Raw genomic sequence first — 21,851 nt, forward strand, 5'->3', positions numbered from 1 at the left:
CCAGTTTGTTTAGTGCTTTTTCTAGAGTTTTGTTCTGTTTTATCATATGAAACATATTTCATGGTCTCCTCATTTTGGAAGCCACATCTGTTTGTTTCTATATATTAGGTAGAGCAACAGCTAATTCTCTTACTTCTCTGTAAGTAAGAAGTAATTCATACTTCTCTCAGGCTTGGTAGAGTGGCCTAATGTAGGCAGTCCATAGGCTCCAAAGGCATAGCTTCCAGGATCTCCCAAGCTGGGCAGTCAAGGTGCAACACTCATGTGTACTATGTACATCCCACGTTGTAGTTGAGCCTTGATTACTGTTGGCACATCAATCGTGCAGATTTACCTCTAAGTCAGTTAGTTGCAAGGACAGGCTGCAACTACCAAACACCAACTTTCAAACACCATATAGTAGCAGCTGTGTAGGGGCCCACTGCACAGAGCAGGACTTACTTCAGCAGGGCTCAGGTGCCTGCTGAGTCCCCTCCCTGAGTGTGTTGTTTGTGGAGGTGATTGGGTGGTGATACTTCAATATGATCTGAAGCTATCTACTACATGTGCTGGCTTTGTGGCATCCCAGGAGGTATAAGCCAAGGTCATCCACCACCTGTGTTCTGCCCAGGGCCACCCAGCATGAGCTACAAAGCATTCAGCAGATAGTTGCTACTTTTCCTGGGCCTGAAGGTGCCCAGGTGAGGCCAAGCTGCAAACTGAGGCCAGCTGCTGTTAGTGACAGGCCTGGTATCACTTAGGGAGAGGTATGGGGCATGCTAAGGCCAGATGTTGCTAGTTTGAAAAAATTTAGGAAAATCTGAGGTGTGAGACAAAATGGGCCTTTTGTATGGAAAAAACAATGGAAACAGCTTGAGTGGGCCTGTTGTTGGGTAGGGCGGGGCCTCAGGGAATTGCCAAGTCCAGAAAAATAGTGTGAGCCATGTTGGTGGAGTCTCAGACATGGTGCCCACCTACTGGCTCTGTGGGAGGGAACACTCATCAAGGGAATAATGGTTCTACCAGCACCTCCATCTAGGAGAAAGCTGTCTCCCAAGCTCTCTCCCTGATGCTGTTTCTCTCCATATGCCTCAGGTGCTCTTTAAGTTGATTCCCCAGCACTGGAGCAGAGAGTAAGTGAGTCTAAATAAGTCTATGTGTAGGCCCTTTAAGCGAAACCACTTTAGTTTCCCTCATCCTCAAACCCTGCTGGATTTTATAGTCAGAAGTTTTGGGAACTTCTCTTCTTGGCTCTGGAACCCTAGGCTGGTGTGGGGCTGGGACTCCTTACTCCTCAGGGAGGACCTCTGCAGCTGAGATATCCTCCCAGTTTTTATCCACCACACATGAATGTTGGACCAGCTTGTTCTGCATCTCTTCCCCTTCTACCAGTATCAATGTGGCTACTACTCTAATTCCCTAGTTTTAGGACTTCCATTCAGCCACTTTTCAGGTGGTTCTGAATAATGGCTGCTGTATAGTTTATTTGTAATTTTGATGTGTTTGTGGGAGGAAGCAAGTACTACATTTACCTGTATCGCCATCTTGACTAGAAGTCCAAGGTGAGAGTTGGGTTTGTTTTCTGTCTTTTTATTTGTTAACTCTTTCCAACAACATATCTTCTATCCCATTAAAGCTAAATGTGAAAAATAAAGTATTTCTCCCTTGAGCAAGAAAGATGCAAAGAAAATATCATTGTAATACTTTTACTTAAATTCTTAAATATTTAGTAGTGGTTGAACATCTTAATATAAGTGATTATATTGAAATATAATTATTGATGCAAAGAAGTATATAGTGTAAATTTTTTCTCATGGAATTCATCAAAATTTTTAAAAAATGCTGCCTAATCAGCTAATCACTTTTAACTCTATAAATCCATTTGTATTATATTCCAATAATTATGTTTTTCTAATAAATCTTTCATAATCTTCTTATTTCTTACATTTTTCTTACATCTCCTATAAGTAGATAAAAAAGAAAAACCTAGGATTTGTAAAATTATTTTCATTTAGCCCTGGCTGGCGTAGCTCAGTGGATTGAGTGCGGGCTGGGAACCAAAGTGTCCCAGGTTCGATTCCCAGCCAGGGTACATTCCTGGGTTGCAGGCCATAACCCCCAGCAACCGCACATTGGTGTTTCTCTCTCTCTCTCTCTCTCTCTCTCTCTCTCTCTCTCCCTCCCTCCCTCCCTTCCCTCTCTAAAAATAAATAAATAAAATCTTAAAAAAATATTTTCATTTGTAAAATTATTCTCATTATCATCATATAATATAAATTTAAACTTTCACTATTTAAAAATTATATGTGTAAATATTCATAGATACATTGCTTTATCCAAATTATTAAAAATCACATGGTAAACTATGCTAGGTTTTCTTTCCATTTTTCTTCTTTACAAATGTGACTGCAATAATAAAATACTGATGCTTTTAGGACTTGAAGAAAGGACTAGCAGTGGGCTCCAGGAGCAAGGAGAGATTAGAAGCTTTTTAATTTTCAGCATTTTAGCCTCAGAAGGAAAAAATATATATAAAGACTGGAGTAGAAATTAATATCCAGCTTTAGTCCTTGAGGGCAGGAAACCACTTGAAAATGCAGGGATACCTGAAACAGCAGCACTTGAATATTTATTTTTACCTAAAAGCATCTTTCTAGAAATAGAAGGCTAATGATCATCCAGGTGGCATGAGCAGGGACTATGGGGATACTGAAGGCATCCCCAAGTTAATATGTATATGTGGGGGAGCTTTGTCCTCCAAGCCCCCACCCACCACAGATGAGAATAAGTCTACCAAGATATGATCTGCTTGGGGAGGAAAGGTGGCTGATCTCTCGAAGGAGAAGGACCAAGAGTCTTTTCCTCAACGGCTTTTATTGGGTTCGTTTACACAGGAATTCAGGTAAAGCTCATTACTCATTGCTGGGAAGTAAGGATCAAATAACAAGGAACTCTGAGGGCCTATTATGAGTCAGGGTCAGTTAGCTAAAGAGCTGTAAAAAACTTTAAGGAACAAACTTACTTCTTCCCTGGACCCTTATTAGTTAATTGAGAGCATTCTAAACAAAGCAGGTTTCTCATATTCTTTCTTAGGCCTGATTGCCCGGGAAACCTGCCCTACCCAGCACAAGGCTGCACCACCCTCTTTCAATGTTTCAGGCTTAGGTGGAGCAAGGGAAGTAAGGCAGCCAAGAGATTAGGAGATTTCTCGAAGACAATGAGGACTCAGCCTTTGTCAAAGCCAAGGAGCGAGGGTCCATCACCCCCTTTTGCTGTAGCCCCCAAAGTCCTTCCTTGGGGACCTCCCACATGATTGTGCCTGTCTTAGATCATTCCCCCCTTGGGGAATCTTACCCATCATTGGCTAACTGACCAAGCATTGGGGGCCAGGCAGAGTGAAGTAAAAGGAGCAGAAGCAGTGCACCTGCCAGGGAGATAAGCTTTTGTCCCCTTGGTGGCTTATGGTCCAAGGTCATTCCCTCAGCCTTAGCCTTGGCGGAGGTTACAGCTTCTGATACCAGGCAGGGCAGTTCCCAACATATATATGGGACTTCCATGAAAAGAGTTGGTCTCTTAACTCTGCAATTAGGTAAATTACAGTGTATATCTCTACTGTGAAATAGACCAGACATGTATTAGCTCTTTCTCACAATCAGTAAAAACAATTATGACTTCATGATCCCCTCACTGAGTCCTCACTAGCTGTTGACTTGCTAAACTGGTCTGGTGGTTTACCAACTCTTTGCCTTCATTGGCTCCTGGTTCAAGTTCATGACTGCGTCACAGTAGCTTCATTTCATATCTTTACGGTAATAAAAAATATCACCTATCTAAAATTCTGGTTCAAACTTTGATAAATTTCCCAGGCATCTAGACATTATTATCATGAATGCCCTTTCAATCCTCAATACATAAAACTGCCTCATGCAAGGTTTATAACTGAAATCTCAGTCCACCTTTTCCCTGATGTATTTGTTAGCCAAACTTCCCATTTTACATTCCATCTGCCATGGATTTGACTGAATTCCATTCTCTGCAGCATCCTCTCACCCTTACTCTTTCTGCCTCACTGAGCTCAGTAAGGATGCCCTGTTTAAACACTGATGAAATATGAGCCTTGCAAATCAAGATCCTCATTTTGCTGAATGCTGTCATTCAAGTTTAGATTTAATAGAAATACTCCTATATTTAGATTAAGGCATAGTAACTATAAATAAACAATATTTTACCCACTAAAATACTGATGAATAATGTCATTTCTTTATTGTCTCAACACAGGCCCCTAGCATGTTGGGTAACACCCTGGACTTGTGTTGTTTTTGTCTATGGAGTTAATTCCTTAAATTAATCTGTTCATGTCAATGAAGTGAGTCAACCTTAGACAATAGGATCACTTTATTAATTATTACACACTTATATGTTAGAAAATCTGGTTAAAAGTTGGAAAAACTTAGTTTCTTATGTTAAGCATAAATTTACATCAAGGATTTCATATTTATTTCAATAATTTTTCAACTGTATAATGAGGAGATAAAAATTAATATTTTTCGGAATAAATATTTTGAAAGCTTATTATGAAGGGCCAAATTATTTTTTATTTAAAGTAAAATTAGTTCTCTAAACTTGTTTTATAAAAAATATTTTCACCCACTCTCGGACTGATTTCAGATTTAGGCAATAAAATTAAGGCTATAGATTTTAATATAAGGGTTTGAACATGCATTTCTGTGTTAGAATTATTTCTTCTTTTTGAAAGAATATAGCAGCACCTTAGCAGTTCGAAAAGCCACTATTCCTGGGAGATAAGGAATTTTTGGATCAAGGCAAAAGTGATTTCAGCAATTTGTTCCATTCTCAGAAGTCAGGGCCTTCAACAGCCCTGAATGTTTTCATCTATTTGGAGGTCTACAGCCCAAGGCATTCATTGGCAAAAGTGAGTGCTTCTACCATGGAAATATGGCACAGCCTCCCTGTTCATGATAAAAAATGGAACTACAACCAGCCCTTGTGAACTTGTTATAATGGTACCACATAAATCAAGTTACAGAGAGGCTGAATTCCAGGGTATCAGAAGGATATCAAAAGGATGAGAAAGGTAGGACCAAAGGCTTCCTTTCAACACTGATCATGTGCAGGGTGTTGAAATGTGTTCAAATTTATCCACATTAGGTTTGATAAGTAAGTGTTTGTCCAGAGGAAGAATTCCACTTATTGAAATATCACTGTGTCCTATAATAGAGGGACACATAAATTAGAAAATATTTGATAGAAAATAAGTTTCAAAGAGTTTTGAGGGAAAAACAATTTATCCCAATAACAATAGTAATAAAACTGGATGCTTATAGTCATTGATTTGGGTCTTTTAAGTATATTATTTCTACTTATCATAAAAATTCTACATGGTAAGTGTTGTTATTCTTATTAGGGGAAAATGGGGGCAACTGTAATTGAACAACAATAAAAAGGATTTATTAATGTTACATAATTTGTCCTAGGTTACATTGATAAAATTGTGTCAGTAATTTGAGAATAGGTATTGCCTAGCTATCTTAGCATATAAAATGTAGAACATAAATACTAGAAGGTATTGACTATAGACTAGCTATGGTGTAACCATTTTGACTTATAAACTGGACTGTGCACTGTGCATTTCTTTATATTATAAGGGATCAAAAATTTTCACTTCAAAGTAAATTGTCAGGTATTAAATCAAATGTTCACTTCTAGGTAATAATAACAGTAATGATAATCATAATTTTAACAATAATAATAAATGTTCAGTCATTAATCTAGATAGTTATATGCATCCCAGTTTCCTCATCTATCAGTATGGATAATAGGAGTAACTATTCCATGATCTCATGAATTAAATGAGAAAATGTAAGTAGGACAAATGAATGTATTCATAACAATAGTAAATAATAAATATGCATTACTTTATTATTTAATAATAAAGGAGACTTAAGAAAATTCATAAAAGCAAAATGAAAAAATATCACTCCTTATCTACCTCCCGGACACAGTCTTTTGATGGATATAGAATACTTTCTTTTCAGATACTTTTAGAAAGGTTCTCTTAAGAGTGTGTTCTAATCTGACAGTAACCAGAGGGAAGGTGGGAAGAGATAATGGGGGAGAGAGGGGAAGAGTTTTCAGGAACAACAATAAAGGACACATGGGACAAAACCAAGGGGGGTGGAAGCAAGGGAAAGAGGTGGGGATGGCTGGGGGTGGGGGAGCAGTGATGGTGGGTAAATGCACACAACTGTAATTGAACAAAAATAACATAATTTAAAAAAGAAAAAGAAAACTTTTTAAAAGCAAACAAAAAATAAAAAGAGTGTGTTCTAACAGAGTTATAACCATAGTCTGGTTTGCTACCAATTTTGCAACTGATATCACTTCCTGAACATTTTTAATGTTCTTATGAAGTGTACCAAAGCATCATTTTTATGATTGACAAACTATTATATCTGATTAAACATTTTTGCTCAATTTGTATAGTTGGGTTTTAAACTGGTTTTAACACTTAATTTGTGGTAATAAATATATGTATGTATTGCTAATATTATATTAATACATTGCATTAATATTTTAAGTCTTTGGCTTTGTTAACATTTTCTGTTTTGTGCTTACTTTATAGCTAATTGAGTTCTGCTCCTATAATTAGTTCTTGCTTTAATTTAATCTTCATTGTATTTTTCTGTTACTATTTAGTCCCTTTATATCCCTACCCCAAGCAATCACCACACTGTTGTCCATGTCCATGAATCCTTTTTCCTTTTGCTCCATCGCTTCACTCCTTCACCTCATCCCCTACTAGCTGTCATCCTGCTCTCCATCTATGAGTCTATCCCCATTTTCCTTGTTAGTTCAATTTGTTCATTAGATTCCATATAAGTGAAATCATATGGTATTCATCTTTCTCTGGCTTATTTAACTTAGTATAATGTTCCCCATGTCCATTCATACCATTGCAAAGGGTAAAACTTTCTTTTTACATCCAACATAGAATGTGGATTTGGGCAGCAAGTAGTTTCTATATTTAGAAGGAAGTTTTTCTTTGACTTCATATCATGTGGTATTTGATTCTAAGTCTTCTGTTTGTATTCTTTATATTCTCTCCAGTTCTGGTTCCACTTAGTGTCTAATATTCTAGCCTGACTCGGCGGTGGCAGGGACAAATTAGAGTTTGTTTAATACCTTTAAACAAACTATAATAGAGTTAGGGTCATTGTTTTTTGAGGGGTAGGAGTATCATTTATGTCCACCTGCATCTTTGCAGCCTTGCTTCAAGGGCATTAAGCTCACATTTGTGTTGTACTTTTTACCTTAAGTGTAAAGCTTTACATTCATTTTTTCACGTTAGTCTTAATTTGAGCTTCTAAGTTTAGTTCTGGGGATTTTGTAATTCTTTTATTCATTAGCTGTTGCCCTAGGGTTATGTTATTGGATTCCCAACAACATAAGTAATAAGTGTATTGACACTGACCACATTGAAATACAGAGCTGTGACATGAACATCCTAGGGGAGCCCTCTATTGTCCTTATTAGAGGTGTTGGCCTCTGGTCAACATTTATCAACCTTGTAGTAATGATTCCATGGGAAGCTTTACTACAGTTAGCCCTCAAAGAAAGAGATGACATTATATTTACCTGATATCAATTAATGACACAATGATGGTATTGGAGAGTTAAAATACCCTTTTCCTAGTGTTCACAAACCAATTTATTATTTTTTTCACTTTTGATTTTTTAATATATTTTATTGATTATGCTATTACAGTTGTCCCATTTTCCCCCTTCACTCCCCCCACCCTGTACACTCTCTCCCACCCACATCCCCCCTTTTAGTCATGTTCATGTGTCATACTTATAAGTTCTATAGCTTCTACATTTCCCATACTATTCTTACCCTCCCCCTATCTATTTTCAACCAACAACCTATGCTACTTATTCTCCATACTTTTTCCCCTCTCTCCTCCTCCCACTCCCCTGTTGCTAACCCTCCATGTGATCTCCATTTCTGTGGAGATTAGTTTCTTTTGGTTTTGCTTTAGGTGTGGTTGCTAATAATTGTGAGTTTGCTGTCCTTTTACTATACATGTTTTTTCTTTATCTTCTTTTCTTAGATAAGTCCCTTTAACATTTCATAGAATAAGGGCTTGGTGATGATGAACTCCTTTAACTTGACCTTATCTGAGAAGCACTTTATCTGCCCTTCCATTCTAAATGAGAGCTTTGCTGGATAGAGCAACCTGGGATGTAGGTCCTTGTCTTTCAGGACTTGGAATATTTCTTTCCAGCCCCTTCTTGCCTGTAAGGTCTCTCTTGAGAAATCAGCTGACAGTCTGATGGGAACTCCTTTGTAGGTTACTGTCCCCTTATCCCTTGCTGCTTCTAGGATTCTCTCCTTCATTTTTACCTTGGCTAATGTCATTATGATGTGCTTTGGTGTGTTTCTTCTTGGGTCCAACTTCTTTGGGGCTCTCTGAGCTTCCTGGATTTCCTGGAAGTCTATCCTTTGCCAGAATGGGGAAGTTCTCCTTTATTATTTGTTCAAATACATGCTCAATTTGTTGCTTTTCCTCTTCCCCTTCTGGTACCCCTATAATTCAGATGTTGGAACATTTAAAGATGTCCTGGAGGTTCCTAAGTTTCTCCTCATTTTTCTGAATTCTTATTTCTTCCTTCTTTCCTGCTTGGTTGGTTTTTCTTCCTTCTGGCCCACTCTATTGTTTTGAGTCCCAGTTTCCTTCCCTTCACTATTGGTTCTCTATGCATCTTCCTTCATCTCTTTTATGGTAACCTGCATTTTCTCATCTAATTTGCACCCCAAATCAACCGATTCTGTGAGCTTCCTGATCACCAGTGTTTTGAACTGTGCATCGGATAGATTGGCTATCTCTTAGTCACTCAAAAGGATGAGTCCTGGGGGATTGATCTGTTCTTCTGTTGGAGACATGCCTCTCTCTCTCTCTTTTTTTTGGTGGGGGGGGTTCTGGTCGCTCTTGTTACAGTGAGGGGTGGAGCCTTAGGTGTTCACTGGGGCTGGGTACCCCAGTCGTTAGATTGTGATGTTGTATGTGGGGGCGGGGGCAGTGGCGGGGGCAGGAGGGATCAATAGCAGTAGCTCCGCTTTCCTGGGGCCTCAGTAACCCCCCTGGAATCCTGGGTTGCACACTCTGCCCTGGTCCACAATGCCACCTCACTGGGTCCACCAGCCGCCATTTGCGTACTCAGGTCCACCGCTGCACTGCAATCTTGCACATCCTGGAAGGCTTACAAGCTCGGTTGCCTTACTCACCCAGTTCTCCCTGATCCCGCTCCTCCTCTCTGCCCCTCCTACCAGTCTGGATGAACAGGTCTACTTCAACTTCTTGGCTGTCTGACTTCCATTCAGATAAATTCTCTATCAGTTCTGGGTGTTATTCTGACTCTAAATTGTTGTTGTTCTAATCTTGGTTGTGTGTGGAGGTACGGTACGTCCACCTATGCCTTCATCTTGCCGGAAGTCCCCCCTTTTGATTTTTTATTACTATACCTTACCTCCTTTCAAAATTGATTTGTGGTAAACTTGAAAAGGTATCTCTTCATATACATACAGTCTAGGAATATTGCCATAATGACTAGATTCAGAGAGTGTCCAATCTGGACAGACTTCATAAAGGAAATTAGTTTTGATCTGTACTTTGAGAAGGAAAAGAAATGTAGTTTGCTAAACTCAGTCAGAAAATGTATCTCACGAAGGGTGAGCAATATGGGTTCAGTGGAATCTAGCTATGTGAGCAAATAATTTATTCTCCAGGGATAAGCCTTTCCTTTCTATAGAATATATAGTCTATGTGTCAAGTCACTTCTGCATATTTGGTATTCTTTATACCAATCAAAACTGTTTTATTAATAGTAGTAAAAAGGACAGAAAAGTTTCATTGTATTATGTCATTTAAACAATGTTTCAAGTAAAGAAAGATTTTTGCCTCATTTTTCAGATGTGAAAACTGAGGTTTGTGTAGGTTAAGTTATTTGCTGGCAGTCACACAGTGGTATAGGCTAGAACCAAAGTGGTAACGCACTCCCACCTTTCTGCAGAGTCTGTGTTCTTTCCACAGTGCTACATTTGCTACTACAAAACAAAATCGAGGCATTTGCCTCCTGAGTCAAGACAATGAAAATACATCTTTCTTTTCATAGGCATGTATCTGTGTGTTTTTATTTATGCATTTATTTATTTAGGATTTAGGTATTGTTTGTTTTTCTGTACTAAAGGTTTCACTAAATAAAAAGTTCAGGAAAGTAGGATAAGCAGTGCACAGCCACTCCCTTAGATATTCAACCTGATTAAAATTTAGAGAAAGAAAGGATAGCAAAACAAAAAAAAAAAGCAAAGTTTAAGTTACTTCTCCCAATGCCATCCAACATTTTTAGAGTTATTTTAATTGTCTCCTGAGATTTTCATTCCATTTCTTTCCGAGATTCCATTTCTTTTTTTTTCCTTTTTCATTTTGAATCAAGGGCACAGTTTTTTGTTGTTGTTTCTCCTTAGAGCTCTGAATAAGGCTTAGATGTTTATTTACATTCCTACTTCCTGTGTTGGTGTGCATATGCCAGTGTGGCTGTGTATGTGATCAAAATTGCATGTTTTCGTCTTTTGCTCCAAATTGGAAAAACATTAGCAGACCCTCTTGTTTATTACATATTTTATTCATCTTTTCATAAATGTAGGCATTTCCTAATCACATGCAATTTGAAAAGCATCAAGTATAAGGGGAGGGAAGGGTGATGTGAATATTTTCTGTATATTTTTTCACTCTAGCAAGTTATATGAAATTAAATTATATTTGGTATTTTTATATGAAAGAGACTGCTTATTGAGGAATAAAAAATTGGAAGTGGAAGAACTCTCACATCTACTTGTCCTCATTAAGAATGACTTTTTCTAATAAAACTTAACTTTACCCTTAGAATATGAGGATGTATCTTATTAACTTAAAAAGTGTGTCATAAAATTTTGGCAGGTCTGAAAACCTGAGTTTTATTTTTTTTATTGTTTAGCTGTATATTTTAAAGGGCCATTGTCACCTGTCACCTGCTCATTGGTTGTGTGCTCTCCAACATAAAGGGATATCTTTTTCTGTTTGTTTTTACTGCGAGAAGAATAGAGTACCTTGGACCTATGGAGTTTATAATCTGTTCAAATGCACATAGAGACTCTGTGTTGTGTGTGTGTCTATGTTATACAAATAAGATAAATGTTCTGGTTTCACTTGATGATTAAAGCATTTTGATTTTTGTATAAGTTGAAAGTTTATCTCTATTTTGGGGAAAGTAGCAGAGCTATAAATAAAAACTTTTTAGTTGTGCCCTGGCTGGGATAGATAGAGCATTGTCCTGATATGCCAAGGTGGTGGGTTCAGTCTCTTGTCATAGCACATACTAGAATCAACCAGTGAATTCATCAATAAAGTGGAAAAACAAATTAACCTCTCTCTCTCTCTTCACACTCTATCTTTAAAATCAATTAAAAAAAAACTTACCAGTTGTGGGAAAATTTGGTTTAATTTAGCATAATATAACATTGTTTTTTTTTTACCATTTATATTGGGTTGGCCAAAAGTCTCTATGATTTTTTCTGTAAAGTAAAAGATACATTTTTCATTTTCACTGATAACTTTATTGATTTGGATATTTCAGTATGTCAGCTATCTCCCTAATGGTATAATATTGATTTTTTCAAATAATGTCTCAATTTAATCGCCCTCAGCTTCAACTGGTCTACCTGACTGGGGAACATCATACAGAAAGAAATCTCCAGTACAAAATGTCACAAATTACTTTTGACACATTTGACCAGTCATAGCACCTCCATACAGTGCACAAATCTTTATTTGTGTTTCAGTTAAAATTTTACCTACCCTGAATTAATAAAGCATAAAATGCTAAAAATGTTCCATATATTATTCCATCTTCAATGTTAAAATGACTACACAAAAATTTACCAGCTTGATCATTGTTAAAGGCACACTGATATGACAGCTATTACAATACGATCTAAGAAAATTGTTTCAAATGAAGGTAAAAACTACTAAGCACAATGAAAGCCATTTTATGGAAGAAAACAGAAAATTGAACTTTTTGGCCAACCCAATAGATACACATTCCCACAACTGATATAGAAATTTGAAATGCTCCTATATATAGTAGTGTAATTTTGTATTTCCTGAACACATTATGATAAATAGTATTGATTTTTGGATATTATACACCATACAATTTTTCTTCCCTAGGGGTTATATGTATCTTTGTAAGAATAGATCAACAGTTAAAAAAGAAATTTCAACAATTCTTCTCACTGAATTTTAAAACTAGCCTAAAGAAGTAACTGATATGATAACAATTAATTCAGATAAATTAAGAGGATATCAAACCCTCTATCATAATGACCAAAAGCAGTGGATCTCCCATGAGAAATAGAAAGAAATGCACAATGAAATCCTACTCAGCCATTAAAAGGAAGGAAATCTTACACTTTAGACAGAATGGGTGGACCTGGAGAGCATTGTGCCAAATTAAATAAGCCTGGAGAGAAAGACAAATATTCTATGATTTCACTCATGTGTAGAATGTAACAAACACAATAAATTAACAAACAAAATAGAAACAGACTCATAGGAAGAGAACAGGCTGACAGCTGTCATATGGAAGGGGGTTAGAGGGCTGGGTGAAAAATGTGAAGGTATTAACCAAAATAAAAAAATCTCATAGACAAAGATAACAGTATGGTGATTACCAGGGAGAAAGGGGGTTGGGAAGGTAGAACAGGGTATTAAGAGGAATAAATGGTAATGTAAGGAAACTTAACTTGGGGTGGTGAATGCATAATACAATATATAGATGATATATTATAGAATTGCACACTTGAAACCTATATAATTTTATTACACAGTCACTCCAGTAAATTCAATTTAAGAGTATTTGTCAAGTAATAGAATGAATAAATTATGTCATTATTTACATACACACAAATAAAGAAATGCAATTTTAAGAAAGGTGCCTCCAGTTAAGGGCTATAAGTGAAGCACTGGAAGAAAGTTCACTTCTCAGGATGACTTAATGAGTCAGTGTCAATAACTGGATGAACACTGGCGTCAGCCTGAGGAGCTCTACCATGATTTGCAAATGATACATTGTGCTATGAATATGAGATAGCATATGAGAAACTCAAGTTGGTTAAAAAGTGTGCAATCCCATTGCCCTTGGTTTCTTATCTATAATGTGATGGGGTAAATTAGATGAATCTGAGGGTCTACCAGCCTTATTATATGCATTGCATGCATTTTCCCCTTAAGTCAATAATTTATTACCTTTCTTGAAGTTAAAACCTACATTTTATATTTCAAGTCCAACTCCTATAGTCCCCAAATGAGGATTTCTCTGTGACTTTTATTTAAGAAGCTCTATATCCGAATAAGCATTAAGTCCTTAGTAAGGTGTGGCTAGACTGTGGGTAACTTCTGCATATGGAAGTGTCTGTCCACCTTGGAGAGCAGGGTTCCCTCCCTACCTAGGAAAAACATGATGCTTCAGCAAGATTTGCTTCAAGACGTCACCATTCTGAGAGCACAGAGGAAATTAAAGTTTCATATCCAAGCTGCTTCTACTATTCTGTATCTCATAAATATTTATTAAAAGAATGTCATCTCTGATCCTTGAGGTCATCCTTCCCATGATAATTACAAGACATCCCCTGGTATCACTGGAATACATATGATTCTCCTTTGAAGAAGTAAGATACCTTGACTGCTATCAACCCTCTGAAGAAAGGTGATACAAATGATTCCTAGAAAATTCAAAGTTCAGAGAGGCTCCTCTATTAATCTCAACTACTGCTCACTGTAGTGAGTTGCTATTGACCCTGTAATGATGTTGGCATCTGTATTAGATTCCTAGGGCTGCCATAACAAAGCACCACAGATGAGTGGCTTAAAAACACATATATTTATTGTCTCACAGTTCTGGAGGCTACAGTTAGAAATCAAGGAGTTGGCAGGGCCTCATTCCTCCAAAGCCTATAGGACAGGATTCTTCCTTGCCTCTTCCAACTTCTGGTAAACTCAGACATTGCTTGGTTTGTGGCAGCATAACTCCAAGTCTCTGCTTCCATGTTCATGTGGCCATCATCCCCCTGTGTCTGTCTTTGCTTTGATGTCCTTATTTCTGTCTGTCTCTGTCCAAATTTTCCTCTTCTTATAAGGGAACCAGTATGATGAATTAGGGATCACCATAATAACCTCAACTTAACTTGATTGCATTTGTAAAAATTCTATTTTTAATGAGGCACATTCACAGATTCTTCTACATATCTTTTGGACAAACAAAATTCAACTCGTAAGACCATACTTGAACTCCACTCACTGCCATTGTCATTAATACATATTACAACCCTATCTAGACTCACTATAGAGAAAGAGAGGTAGTTGTATACTCAGTTTGGGCAATGTACACCAATCAAGTCTGAGTTTTCAATGTTCTTCTCTTTAATATAACTTACTTAGCTTGTTTTCTTGAAAGAGCCTGCCTCTAGAGAGGCTGAGTGAGGAAAGGTCTCAATATCTCCAGCATCAAAAACCCAGATACCCTGTTCACCCACAATGTCATATTTGGGGTGGGAGCCCATACATAGCTCCCATCTTTTTCTACCCTCACATAATTTGATTAAAAAAATACCCTGCAGACCTTATTCCTAGCTGGAAGATGGCATTCTTTCTTTTCAACCAGCTCTTGCTTTTAGTGTCACATTGGCCTTCACAGCAACTGAGTCTGCTTCTGCTAGGTTTCCATAATTTTGAAATGGGAGATTAAGGTTTCTAGATACCACATTCATATTTGTTCAACCCTTCAATAAGTTAATTTCTGCAGAATGAAAAAGAAAAAATTTACCTCATTGAATATCCTACTCTATGAAATTCTAATAGGATTAATAATAAATGCTCATACTTTGTTTTTATCTTCCACTGAGTAAGAGTGCACTCACTAAATGTTTTCTCTAAATGGCATTACTCAAGCTGTGAAACAGTCTATTTATTTTAAAACAACAACAAAACTCTTTTGGTTCCATCCCTATTTGAATCCTTGTTTTAACTTGCTTAGAGCTTCATCTTCTAACTGAGGAAAATATTGTGTGAATCCTAGTCACAAACCACTTAATTTCTTCCTGTGACTTCCTTTATGAGCTTGAAGAATTAGGCAAGTCACCCTTGAATGTCTTCCCTCACTGGTCTCTCAATTCTGACTTCTGAATATTTACCCATTCCCTTCTTATGTCATCTGAACTTCACTGTTACATCCTTTTCCCAGAACAATAAATTGCAAAACATCTATGTCTGTGCTGGGCTTTGTCTTTCATATGGTTAATTTTCATTTCTTAAACAAACAAATAAAAAAATAACTCCCAGCATAGAAAATAATTTTTAATGCTTCTCCAAGGTCAAACCCTTTCTACCTATAAGGAATATGGCTGGAGTGGAATTAGTTATGTGATGAGATTTCAACATTCAAATGGGTACTGGGGGAGCACATATTTTAATTATGGGAATTTAAGTTAATATAAAAACAGACAGACACAGTTTCTCTACAAACATCAATTCTGAACAAAAGTTAGCATCTCCTCTTTGCAGATGGCTTCAGTTGAGGAACTGGATATGCAGGTGCTTAGTAAACTATTCATAAGGACTCCCCAGTCTCTGTCTTTGTTATTATAAAGTACTTTGGTTTGCTATTTGTGCAATTCTAAGGCCCATTCACCAGCAGTTTGCAGCACTGGTTGTCATCCAAACAGTTCTCAAGAGCATTTCAAAATACCAAGGAGATAGGCAGAGGGGCCCTAAAGAAATATTTGTAAAAACAGAAGAACTGAAACTTACCACAAATATAAATGCCCAGGAGGCAAAACAAAAGTAAATGTCATTTTAAAAATAAAATGAAACCATGATCTCATTAAAAATATTGGCCAGTATAGAGCATATTTACAATAGCACTTACCTTTTACTGTTTTCTCAAATATCTTTTTCTTCCTCAGTTTTGAGTAGACTGTTTTAAAAACTGGAAAAAAAATGGAAAAAGATTCTGATGTCAAGATAAATATAATTGCTAAATATAGAATCATGGGTCTGTACAATTTATGTAGCTTAAATATTTTCATTTAACTAAATGTATTGCTATTATCATTAGTGTTATTTTAGTTTACTACATTTCTAAAGTAGATTATATTATAATTTTTATTTACTATATTTATTTTCTTTATTCTCATCCCAGATAGACTACAGGTCAATTATCAATTAATTAAAATGGATTCAATGCTGCCTTTGGCTTACAATAAGCACTTAATAAGGGTTATTTATTTATTTATAATGCCAGCATCAAATTGCCACCTCCTTGATTAAGTCATTCAACAGATATTGGGTGCCTAATATAGGCAAAATATTATAAGTACTGTGACAAAGGTGAGCAAGATGTAGTCACTAAATTCAGTGGGGTCATAATAAAATGGATTAAGGCAGATATATACCATATAAATGCAATAAAGCATTATAGTTCTATTATGATTCACGTACAACATAGATATGGAGAAAAGAGTGATCTGATAGAATATTCAGAGCAGCCTTAAATCATGCCAAAACCAAAACATTGACTTGTTTTTAGGCAAGCAGAAAGAAGAGGAAGGCCATTTTTAGCAGTAGGAAGTGCATGCTCAAAAACATGGAGTTGTGAAAAAGCATAACATATTTGGAAGCTCCACAGAAAATTGTGATGATGGTGTGGGAGTTATTTCAGGAGGTATAACTTAAAAGGTAAACTATAGATGGATCACAAAGAGCCTTGAGCCCAGCTAAGCAATTTAAACTTTATTCTGTAGGCAGTGGGGAGACATTAAAGGAATCTAAGCAAGTGGATAAAATGACAAGATTTGCATTTGAAGAAGGTCATTCTGAAAACACTGCAAGTGATGGATGGAAGAGCAAGACCAAAGGCAAGAGCTAGAAGCCTATTCCTGTAATCCAGATGAGAGAAACTAAGGCTCTGATCTAAGAACTAAGGCTATACAATGGAGGAGAGTGTTAATCTCATGCGAAGAAAGTCTATAGAACCAGTGCATTCTCGGAGGACAAACGATTATAAGAAGACTGTCATAAATCAAACATTAACTCACAAACACAAATGTAATTCAGGGAACTGAAACCTTTTATTCTCATACACAAACAATTTTCTTGCCATAAAAGAAAAGTCAAAATATAATTGGTTGTTGCTCTAGAATCAGAATAAGTGGAACTAAAATAATAGAACATTTAGTAGCTTCAGGTAATTGTAGCCTGGTGCAAGCATATTTTGAGTCCTTGGCTACAACTCTTACCATCCATCTTCCCACCCTGAAGGCCCTGAAGTATGGCCTTGCTATTGGCATTAGGATATAAAATATGCTAAGGCCAACAGCAGAGGTGCTTGCTTTAAAAAAATAGAATATGGGTTAATGATGCTGCAATTTGTCACTTTGATTTTTTCCTTCTATTTCTATTGTTTCTCAGTCCACTTTATGAGTGGTGTAGATTTTTTCTTCTTTAGTTACTTTAATAGTCAATTACATTATGATTGAATTTTCTAAACCTCTAATGTAAATGGTGTGTTAAGTTGACTGTATATATCTCTATTACAAGGGCTGTAATATTGCCTGCCCCATAATAATAACCACTATATTTTAAAATTTTTAAGGAAAACTCTATTGTCGCTATCCTTCCCTGGCCCCCTTTTAAATTCTGCCAACATGCTCACTCTCTTGTGAAAGCATTGTGTGTGATTTTCTCATTGAAATTTCTGTGGATTGACTTTGCAAGCAGAAATTAGTTTTAGTGTTAAGCTACTTGAACTAAATATAAAACCTCAGTTGATGATGCTTAAACAGCATTTATCCAAAAATACTACAGCCTCCACAAAAAGGTTTGTAGAACCAGGCTTTTGATGACTCAAATGAAAACTTGTCCACCTTAATTTCAGCATCATGTAATGGACTTGTCATCATTTTAAATGAACTAGAGGCCATGCCTCTCTCATATGAAAAACAGAAAAAGAAAGAATCATTTTCATAAATGCAGTTCTATTTTAAGATTCTGGGTGTTTTCTACATTCTAAAACAGTTTCAGTTTTTAAAAATCCTAACTTTGGCAGTAATTCCCCAACACTGTAGCAGATAACCTCTATTAATGTATGGAATAGGAATAGATATAAGAGAAAAGATAATTTTCTGTGGTAAGAGGAATAGTTGGGTCTGAAATTTGGTAATATGAGAAAGTCATTTACATTTCAGTGCTGGATGAGATTACCTTGAGGAATGTTACATTGAATGGGTGAACAAAGGCAAAAACCCTTCTCCCTAAAAAACATTGTGAATAAATAACTGATTTTGAATTAACATAATGGACAGTTGGGAATAGAGGCACAAAATAATACTGGAAATATTTGTTTTGGAAAAGAAATGAAAAGAGGAATAGCCTTAAAACATGGACAAGAAAGCACATATTATAACATTAAATGAGTTAAAGCAGCAGTTTCAAGTACTTTCACAAGGAATGCTCATTTTTCTTTTACTCCCTCATGTTTAGATATGATTCAAGGCTGTGGACAGCTTAGCTTCTTCCCTCAGCAGCTCCTCAATGCTCCTCGTCCATTTTTCGCATCAGTAATGATGATTCCAGCAAGTATGTGTCTGCATCCTGTGCCCAGACCTTGATTCACACTCCGCCAATTAAAAGACTCTTCCATCTGGACACTAGTCTCCCTGTTCCACATCTTTGCACAGCAAGGTGGCTGAGATTCAGGCTGGGTTCCTTTGGCTTCAGATTCTACTAGGAAAGCCGAAACTGGCCACACCACATGATGTTTGACAAAAATTGGCTCAGCTGGAAGTTGCTCTTCATGTGTTTTTCAAATGCCTGCCCACGGTTTTCTGAGACACTTCTGCCTTTGTGTCTGCTGGGGAGACCCCACAGACTTGAAACTCAATTAAATAAAAATGTTTTCGTGTATTGCATACTGTCACCCAGGCCTTTCTGCTTATTCTGTGAAAGAACATGATTTAGACCAACTCTGTTCTTTGCTAATTATCAGACCCATGCTCAATTGGATCGCATGTAAATAATTTGTAATGATTAGTTTTTATAAAAATGGGCTCCTCCCTGCCATTTGTACTCTACCTACAGTATCACTCAAGCATGAACAACATAGGAATGGAAAATGAAGAGAATAAAATGTGCTTAAAGAACATTTGGAAAATGTAAATCTATTTCAGAAATTGCCTGAACCTAAGATAAATTGTTAGAGCAATTTAGATAATGATTGTATTTGTCGGCATAGGTCAGTCTATACCAGGCCCTGAAGAAAATGTGAATTACCTTCTGGTGAGCTTCACTGTCCATCTGATCCCCTTGGAATTATTATTGATAAACCAATGGGGAATGCATCTTGAGGCTGCACCACCACTATTGTACCACTTAACCCTGTGATGTATGGTTTCTGATTCCAGGTCTCTTCATGCAGTGTTCATGATGCAATTATCTTTCAAGTCCTTACTAAGACTCGAAACCAATAATGCTTAAGGTTGGATGTTGATAATCACAAAACACTTTTAAACTCAAAATAAGATGTGAAAGCCTAAAAAATAGCATGGCGCGTGAAGTTTTTTTTTTTTTTAAGTATCAACTGTCATCCCCACGCTTGACTGATGTCGCAATGAAGTCCTATGGCAAAGCTATCAAGGGAAGCTGTAGGCAAACATTAGAAAAACATAAGAAAAACAGATTCCAGCTGAGGCCATTTTAACACAGCTCCTAATGGCCAGACTCCCTTTGGCTCACCTTGTTAAGCATCTGTCTGAAGCCCACAAAGAACTCAGTCTGAGGCTCAGCTGCTGTAATAAGCAAAATGAACACATGGTGATTCCAGCTAGCAGATGGGGACTGGCTGATCGAGAGAGACTGATCGAATGTCTGGCCACCTGTTGGCAGACACAACACTCCTGGCACCACTACCCTACCCGCAAATTCAGACAGAAGGGAAACAGGAAGAGAACTGATTCTTTAAATGAATAAATGTAAGGAAAGCATTTGTTAACTCAAGCATTGCATGTGAAAGCAGATAGAGTCAATCAAGGATGATGCTTTGCAACAGCGTGTGGATCAGGAGTCCTCCCAGAATAAAGTGAAGTCCTCCCAGAATAAAATGAATGGTGTATCTATAATATTTCAAAGGTAAATTTAAAATGATAACCACACTTGGCCTTTTAATAGTGATGTTGGTAGGAGGTCAAGTGTTCAGTTTGCTTCTGACTGATGTTATGTTATTACTATTAAATTAACTTCTAGATGCAAAAGTCAAATGTTAGGAGTAAGTTTGGACCTTTCTGATTTATCCCCATGGTGATTCAGTCTACCTTTCTCCTTAACTTTAGGGCAATAGGAACAATTAGCGTAACAGGATTTCTCCGAGCACTAGATGTCTACTTGCTAAAAAAAAAAAAAAGTAATGTAGCAGAAAGTACTCATTCCCTAGGCACTATCATCCTTTATTAGGAGCTTGTAGAGGATCCCAATTCAAGTCAGGCTCACAGCTGGAGGGTAAGATCAAGCCTCAGAGATGGGCACTCCTCAGAACAAAAAAAAAAGGAGGCCTTGGCAGTTGCCCCAGCTACTGCTTTATGTTCCAGCCCTTTTGAAGAGTGATTGAGGATTTTCAACTCTCTAGAGACTTACTGGACAACTGAGGTGACCTTTATTTCACAAGAGCTTCCTTCCTTTCTCTCTATACTCTTCTTTGCAAGTTTCTCCTCCTTAGATTTCACCCCAGCTATTCCAACTTCATAAACTTCTATTCTCTAGAATATGGGCTTTTCTTTCTCCCATTATAGTACTAAAAGTAGTTTTTATAGTGTCTTCTGAGTGGGGGGATCATCTAGTAAAAGTTTCAAAATAAAGAAAGTCTTACAGTGCTTGCTTCAGCAGCACATATACTAAAATTGGAATGATACAGAGAAGATTGGCATGGTCCCTTTGCAAGGGTGACACGCAAATCTGTGAAGTGTTCCATATTTTTTGCACTGGCTGCTGTGGCTCATTGGATTGAGTGCTGGCCTTTGAAGCAAAGCATCGTTGGTTCAATTCCCAGTTAGGGCACATGCCTGGTTTGCAAGCCAGGTCCCTAGTAAGGGACACATGAAAGACAACCACACATTGATGTTTCCTTTCCTTGCTTTCTCCCTCCCTTCCCTTCTAAAAATGAATAAAATCTTAAAAATATATATTAAAAATATGATACCAATTACTAAAAAAAAAAGGAAAAGAAAAAGCCTTACATAAAAGAAAAAGAAAAAGCCTATGCTCCTCCCCGTTAGGCTTCTCCAACTATGATGACTTGGTAGTTTTCGAACAAGATTGAAGGTCTCCAGGGACAGCAATTCTCCTGTCCTACCCAATCATGGTGCCTTGTCAAATTCAATTCAGACTCTTTTCTTTTACAACCCTTCTCCAGGACTCATATAAAACATTTTAAGAGTTACCTTAAAGAAATACAAATTAATGGCTTTGAGATGATAACTATATTTTAGACCTGGGAAGAACAGTGCAGAATATATTATTCTCTTTATTTTAGGGACATGGAAGCTCACACTAGATTTTAATTAAGTGGCTTGATGAAGAGCTCACATCTTGTAGGTGGAATTACCAGGACTAGAATCCAAATTTAATGTCAGCCTCTTTAAACCACGTTGTCTCCATCAATACGGCTCCTTAGTTGTAGTGGCCAGGTTAGCTAGTGAGACTTACTACATA

At 37.0% G+C, this 21,851-nt stretch overlaps 1 protein-coding gene and 1 non-coding gene across 2 annotated transcripts in view; both read left to right on the forward strand.

Moving 5' to 3' along the window:
* The window catches only part of LRP1B (LDL receptor related protein 1B), a 1,792,671-nt gene that overhangs the window by 367,972 nt on the left and 1,402,848 nt on the right, over positions 1-21,851 (forward strand). The gene's annotated exons all lie outside the window — the stretch shown is intronic.
* On the forward strand, positions 21,011-21,117 carry LOC114495760. The gene has a single exon (XR_003684437.1). It is a non-coding gene; the product is annotated as a U6 spliceosomal RNA (small nuclear RNA).

Source organism: Phyllostomus discolor, chromosome 4 (assembly GCF_004126475.2).
Source record: "Phyllostomus discolor isolate MPI-MPIP mPhyDis1 chromosome 4, mPhyDis1.pri.v3, whole genome shotgun sequence".
Lineage (NCBI taxonomy): Eukaryota > Metazoa > Chordata > Mammalia > Chiroptera > Phyllostomidae > Phyllostomus > Phyllostomus discolor.